At 41.6% G+C, this 7766-nt stretch overlaps 1 protein-coding gene across 1 annotated transcript in view; it reads left to right on the top strand.

The window, feature by feature from the left end:
- Nucleotides 1–7766, top strand: part of LOC137637811 (uncharacterized) — a 34862-nt gene that overhangs the window by 3606 nt on the left and 23490 nt on the right. The window lies entirely within an intron of this gene.

Here is a 7766-nt window from a genome sequence, read left to right as displayed (position 1 = left end):
GAACTGCACGGCTAAACCATTGGTGATATACGGATACTGAATTGTAATTCTCAAGTGCTGTGAAGAAGCTAACTTTTGTGTGTGTGCCGGGTTCCTTTCATTGGAATATATGAGCAACAGGGACTAGTGACGTCAAACGTGAGCGTCTGCCATGTGAATCCCCCGAGGGCTTCAGATAGGATTGTGTCCGTCTAATTTTTTTGGTCCGTTGCAAATTGTCTTGTTTAGAGACCGGAGGCCCTCCCACTCCTAATTGCCCGGGTCATTGCATCCACTTCCTTTCTTTGCAATTTACTTTTCGACCTCATTGCGTCGTTTGTGGCGAATTGGAAGGTATTAAGTGGAAGAAGGCTATTTGTTGATCCGAATCCTTAAGACATGACTTGTGATTAGGAATTTTGATTATCATCATCTTACAGACGGCCTTTCAATGTGCAGTTGTATTCACAATTTTGAATCCTTTACTTGATCTGTTTCCAAGTTCATAGAAAGTGTGTCATCGAATACTTTCTAACTTCCCTTATCTCTCAATGATTTTTTAAAATTCTCTTTTAGCGTTCTTTGTTTCTTAAAAAAGCTTGTTTTACGTGTTTTTACAAGGAATAAATAAAAGAACTTAGCAGGGTAAATATTTTTTTCATGGATTTTGTGGAATGGTCTTTCTAATCGGGTAGTTGAATCAGTAGAACTTCAAAAGTTCAAACTTGCAGGAAATGTTTTCATGTTGAACATGCAGACAAGTCGTATTATAGTCTATATATGAATTATCTGTTTTAAGTTGTTTATGTTTTTTAAAATATTTTATTTTAATTTTACATCACTTCTTATATCGTTTATTTATTTCCTTTCTTCACTGGGCTATTTTTCCTTGTTGGAGCCCTTGGGCTTATAGCATCTTGCTTTTCCAACTAGGGTTGTAGCAATTAATAATAGTAATAATAATAATAATAATAATAATAATAATAATAATAATAATAGGACTAAACATACCATATATACGTTTATAGGTACGTACATGTGCGTATACGTTGATGGTTCAGCAAACCCAAACCTATGTAAGAGGTGAAAAGAAAAGCAAGGGCAATAACACGATCCTCCCATTCGGCAATCCCTTCTAAAAACACAATCTTTTAGGCTTATCGGATTTCCTGCTGCATCGTTACGTCGCTTGACAATTAACACGAGTCATTCTCTTGGCGAATATCATTGCCCCTCGAAACTACTTAATACATCCAGCACTTGTGAACAGTATTTATCAGCAATGGCAATTCTGCACACATCATTTATGCAACTTATCTACAAAGCATCTATTTGTTGCACACACACACACACACACACACACACACATATATATATATATATATATATATATATATATATATATATATATATATATATATATATATATCATGATCATCATCATCAGCCGTTACTAGTTCACTGCAGAACAAAGGTCTCAGACATGTCCTTCAACTTGCATCTGTTTATTGTCTCTGTGCCAGTCTGCGCCCGCAAACTTCCTTAGTTAGTCGATCCATCGTCTTCTCGTCCTTCCTCCGTTTCTTTTACAATCTTTAGGGACCCATTCTGTTATTCTTAATGTCCATCTATTGTCTGTCATTCTCATTTTATACACTGCCTATGTCCATTTCTTTTTCTTACAAGTTGTTAGAATATCATGTGTGTGTGTGAGTGATACAGGGGCAGACTAAAGTAGAGAATATTCTAACAAGAAAAATAAAAGGACATGGGCAGGACATATAAGGAAATACAGATAATAGGTAGACATAAAAAATAACAGAATGGGTCCCTAGAGATTGCAAAAGAAGCATATGAAGAAAGAGAAGACGAGTGTACCATATGTGTTTCATACACGCTCGTACACTGTAACAGTTTTCCTTTTCTATCTTATCACTCACTCTTCCCTGCACTGTTAATCATGCTCATGTTTGATTATGTTTGGATTTTTGTAACGTTTTTGCTCGCAAGTCCATGTATATAAACTCTATGATTGTTTAATAAAGTTCAATTGTATTCACTTTGCCTCTCAGTTATCACACAGCTGGCGCCTCGCACAATGGAGTGACGAACTAAGAAAAATTGCGGGTATAAACTGGCATAGAAAGACCATAAACAAACGCAAGTGTAAGGAAATGTCTGAGGCCTTTGTCCTCCAATGTACCAGTTACGGGTGACGAGGATGATGAGAATATATATATATATATATATATATATATATATATATATATATATATATATGTGTGTGTGTGTGTGTATATATATATATATATATATATATATATATATATATATATATATATATTTATTTATTTATTTATTTATATATATATATATATATATTCTTATGAAGCTGGTCTAGTGTAGAGAAAATATTCATTTATATATATCATTTGTGCATTGAAGAGATGAATAGCCAGCCCGTAAGACGAGTTCCTCTCGTGTAGATTCAAGTTTATTATGTAAATTATGTAAGACTTTTGACGTTAATATAATTTTATTCTTCAATCAAGTCAGTATATGTAATTTTACGTTATTTTTAAGAATTCAACTTTTTATTTCATGTATTTTTGTTACAAAGTCTTACGTAACCTGTTTGAGAGTGTTATGTAACCCATACGAGATATGAACAAGGGCTTATGTAAATGTTTTTTATATTCTTATGAGGTATTGCATCATGTTTGAGAGTAAATATGCAGTTCTGATATTGTGCCATGTGCTACGGAATTCTCCTGAAAAACCTAGTGATGGATGTTATCTTTTTTTTTTTCCAGGGACAAAGGGTGGGCAGAGCTAGCTGACTGAGAGAGATGTCTCGCATTGCGTGAGTACTTGTTCAAGAGAGCAATACATGGTAACTCTTGACATCCTTAGGCCAGCCCCCCATGCTTCCAAGATCTTTGGGAGGCTTCTGGAAGAAGCTAAGTTTCATATAAAGGCAACCCCAGGGTTGCATAGCCTAGATAGAGAATCCCAGCCTCAAGACATAGTCATCTCCCCCTCTCTCTCATACGCAGCTCAGTGTATTGTTTTGAAAGTGTTCAGTGAAATAAATTTTTGGTATGACGGGTTTTTGTAAACATAGTGCGTACTTATAAAAATTCTCTTGGAGCTTTTGTAAACAGCCCTTTAGTAAGGCGAAAGATATTTGTATCGGGACTGGTTAATTATTTTCATACGGTAACAAACTTAAATGTTGTATTCAGATATAATTTCAAATGAATCAAGTGATTGTATAATTTTCATAAGTGTTATTTCTTTTTTCCCAGTATAAGGTTTATTCAGATATAATATTCCAAGTCAAGTTATTATATAATTTTCAGATTGCAACATTTTTGTCATAATCAAAGTTTTGTTCAGACTTAATATTTCGAGTGATTTATTTGTTTTATGAAAATTCTTGCAAAGTGTTGTAATTTATATAGAATATATTAATTTTGTAAAGAGTGTATTATTTCAATCATCAGTGTTTATTACAACCTCGCTCGTATCCTGTAAAGAACTGTAGTAAGTTTGTTTGAATAATTCCTAAGAATAATTACCCAGTTTTGTTTTGAGTGTACTTAGTAGACCTTTGGATATTCAGTGTTCTATATATTGCTGTCTTGGAGTTATATAACTGTCTCAAAGTTCTGGTATTAGTATTTCTAAGTATAACAGATTTGCTGTAAAAGCAAACAGGTGTATCAACCGTGTGTCACACGATTGTACATAGTTAATTTTGTGTATATATTATGCTTGTATCTTCGCTCTTCCCTGGCACTAAAAAGAATCTGAATAAACATGTCTGTTTTTCTCATCGCTAACGGTGTCTGTTTTGAACATGAAATTTCTTGTTGCTTTGAGCTTTTGTATATAAAGGAGAGTGTTCTATAATAAACTCACTCAGTTGCTTTCATCCTGTCTTTGAGTCACAACCTTCTCTCGGCCTGTCACATTGGTGACCCCGGAAGTCGACTCGCTCCTCCCGCCTTCCACCCCCCCCCCTCGCCCCACCATCGTTGGTACTATGGCGGACTCTATGGAAGTTATTGCTGCGCCCCAACCAACGACTTCTACAGCCACTTACTACCTCCTATCCGCCGCAGTTTTGCTACTACCACTTCAGATTCGGGGCAACCGCGAAGAAATGTGCCAAGGATTGTCAGTGGCCAAAAAACGTGTAAGTAGGCCATCGCTCGTGGCAGTGGCCTCCCGTGTTTCTAATCTTTTCTTTTTACATGATGCAGGAACGGGTATGCGATTTTTGGTAGACACGGGTGCTTATCGTTCTCTTTTGTCAAGGGAACTCTTCAGGACACGATGTAGTCTGTCTACGTTTGCCGACGTCCGCTTGGTAGCTGCCAACGGACCTGCGATACCCACCTACGGTTAGGAGAGCCTCACATTATTGTTTGGAAATGGTAAATTTAATTGGAAGTGTTTCGTTGCTGACGTCACATTGCCAATCTTTGGTGCGGATTTCCTCTCTCATTTCCACCTTCTGGTCGATGTCGCCCACCAACGATTGCTCAAAGCAGACTCGTACTTGTCGACATCTCTTCAACCCGCCCCCTTACAACCTCGCTCTCCACATCAGCGCACCCACGGATGCTTACGCCCACCTCCTCACATCGTACCTGGAAGTCTTCCGTCCAGAACTTCGCCAAACGCCCACGGCTCCTGCCAAGCACGGTATTTAACACCATCTCAAGACAACAGAACCCCCAGTCTTCGCAAAATTCAGACGTCTGGGACCGGAATGATTGGCAGCCGCCAAACAGACGTTCGCCGAAATGGAGGAAATGGGCCTTTGCCAAAAGGCCTCCAGCCCATGGTTGTCACCCTTACACATAGTTCTGAAGAAAGACGGCTCCCTCCGTCCGTGCGGGGATTACAGGCGCCTGAACATGCAAACAGAACCAGATCACTACCCCCTCCCAAACATTGCCTATGTGACCTACCTGCACAAAGCGAAGGTTTTCTCTATGCTCGACCTCCTGAAGGGGGTATTATCAGGTGCCTATGAACCCAGAAGACATCCCCAAGACCGCCATCACCACTCCGTTTGGTATATACACCTTCAATTACTCCTGTTTTGGCCTTCGTAATGCTGGGGCCACGTTTCAACGTCTCATGGATGGCATCTTAGAGGACCTCCCCTTCTGTGTATGTTATGTGGACGACATACTTGTGTTCTCCTCCTCAAAAGAGGAACACCTCCATCACCTGCGCATCGTGCTCAACCGCCTGCAACAAAACGGCCTTGTAGTCCTGTACGACAAGTGTACCTTTGGCGCCAACGAAGTGTCATTCTTAGGGCACCACATGACTCCTGAAGGAGTCCATCCCTTCCCTGAGAAGGTAGCAGCCATTCAGGACTACCCCGCACCCTCGACCATCAAAGCTCTGCAGGAATTCTTGGGCATGATCAACTATTATCACCGTTTTCTGCCAGCCATTGCCGCCACTCTTGCTCCCCTCTACGCCTCCCTCAAGGTCAAGCCAAAGGACCTGAAATGGGGTCCCCTCAAAAAGTGGCCTTCTGAAATGCAAAGAAGGCCCTATCAACTGCTGCGGGTCTCACTTTTCCTATCACACATGCCCCTCTCCTTCTCTCCACCGATGCCAGCGACGTCGCTATTGGTGCAGTACTCGAGCAGGTGGTCAACGGCTTGCCCCGCCCATTGGCCTTCTTCAGCAGAAAACTGTCCAAGGCAGAATCGGGTTATTCTACCTTCGATCGCAAATTGCTGGCGGTGCTCTTGGCTGTCCGTCACTTTCGCTATTTTTTAGAAGGTACGCCCTTTGTCACTCGCACAGACCACATGCCTCTGGTGCACGCCTTCACTCGACAGCCTGACGCTGGGTCCTCCCGTCAATGCCGACATCTCTCCGCCGTGGCTGAATACAATTGCACCCTTCAATACGTCCCTGGGAAAATGAATCCCATTGCCGATGCCCTGTCAAGAAACACGTTGGCTGCTGTTCAACTGGAATTGGATTACAGAGTATCAAGCTTGTAGGACATCCTGCACGTCTTCCCCCTTGAAGACTCCAACACCACCCTCTTCTGTGACGTCAGTACTGGTAGACCGCGACCTTGGATTCTTGCTCCCATGCGCCGGCAGGTGTTTGATTTCATTCACGGCCTTTCACATCCCTCGTGCCGTTCTACTGCACAGCTGCTGAAGACGAAGTTCATTTTGCACGGCATTTCAGAGGATGCTAAGGATTGGGTCCGCACCTGTACTTCTTGCCAAACTTCTAAAGTACATCGACACACGGATTCAGGAATGCGCACCTTTCCTCAACCTCAGCGTCGTTTCGCACACATTCACGTGGACGTTGTAGGCCCCCTACCCACATCAGAAGGACATCGTTACCTGTTTACTGTCATCGACCGCTCCACTCGTTGGCCTGAAGCCATTCCCATGGAAACTGCAATGTCCGCCTCATGTACATCTGCCTTATTGTCAGGATGGATTGCAAGATTTGGTATATCTGAGCATATTACTTCTGACAGGGGTACCACTTTCACCTCTCAATTGTGGGCATCATTAGCGAATCTCCTGGGCATCACCCTACATCAGACAACGGCCTACAACCCCGATGCCAATGGAATGGTTGAACGTTTTCATCGCACCCTCAAAGCAGCTTTGGTGTCCCACTGCAAGGATTCCAACTGGTTTACTCAGGTTCCCTGGGTCCTCCTGGGACTAAGGACAACTCCTAAAGATGCCCTCGATGTCTCGGCAGCTGAAATGGTGTATGGCAACCCGTTGGTAGTCTCTGCTGAATTTTTTCCTTCTACAACCTCCTCTGACGATCTCCAGCACATACGTCACGTCGTGGGAAAATTTACTCCATGCTGCTAGACTTACGAGCCCCCAGCGAAGAATCACATACCGACAGACTTGCACTCTGCAACGCACGTCTTTCTGCGCAACGACGCTAGCAAGCCACCGCTAACACCCCCTTACACGGGCCCTTTCCTTGTGATCCGACGCAGTCCGAAAGCATTCCTACTAAACATTCGGGGCAAAGAAGACTGGGTCTCCATTGATCGTCTAAAGCCTGCTTATCTCCTGCCAGATGACCCGCCTACAGTTCGCCTCTCTAGATCAGGGCGCCCTATTTAACATGTACAGTATGTCATTTTTAGGGGGGGAGCCACGTACCAATCGTGTGCCACACGATCGTACATAGTTCATTTTGTGTATATATTATGCTTGTATCTTCGCTCTTCCCTCGCACTAAAAAGAACCTGAATAAACATGTCTGTTTTTCTCGTCGGTAACTGTATGTTTTGAACATGAAATTTCTTGTTGCTTTGAGCTTTTGTATATAAAGGAGAGTGTTCTATAATAAACTCACTCAGTTGCTTTCATCCTGTCTTTGAGTCACAACCTTCTCTCAGCCTGTCACACAGGTGAGTTTGGAATTTGAAAGGTTGTTTAGCTTGCCAGCCTTAATATATATATTATATCTTCTGTTCCCAGATACGGGACCATATTGTATAATATATTTTTGGTGCCCAGACCCGGGAGCCGTCATATATGATATTTTATATGTATATATATATATATATATATATATTGTCTCCTTCTACGCCTATTTATGCAAAGGGCCTCGATTAGATTTCGCCAGTCAACCAATGCAATATATGTATATATATTTTTCAAATGAGCCACAAATACATACTAAATTCGCCCTTCCTCGAGATAGAAGACCCATATAGAAATGCAGTTTATAAGAATTATTATTAC

Source organism: Palaemon carinicauda, chromosome 3 (genome assembly GCF_036898095.1).
Source record: "Palaemon carinicauda isolate YSFRI2023 chromosome 3, ASM3689809v2, whole genome shotgun sequence".
Taxonomy (NCBI): Eukaryota; Metazoa; Arthropoda; class Malacostraca; order Decapoda; family Palaemonidae; genus Palaemon; species Palaemon carinicauda.
Note: the sequence above shows the minus strand (reverse complement) of the source record. Positions and strands in the feature narration are given on the sequence as shown.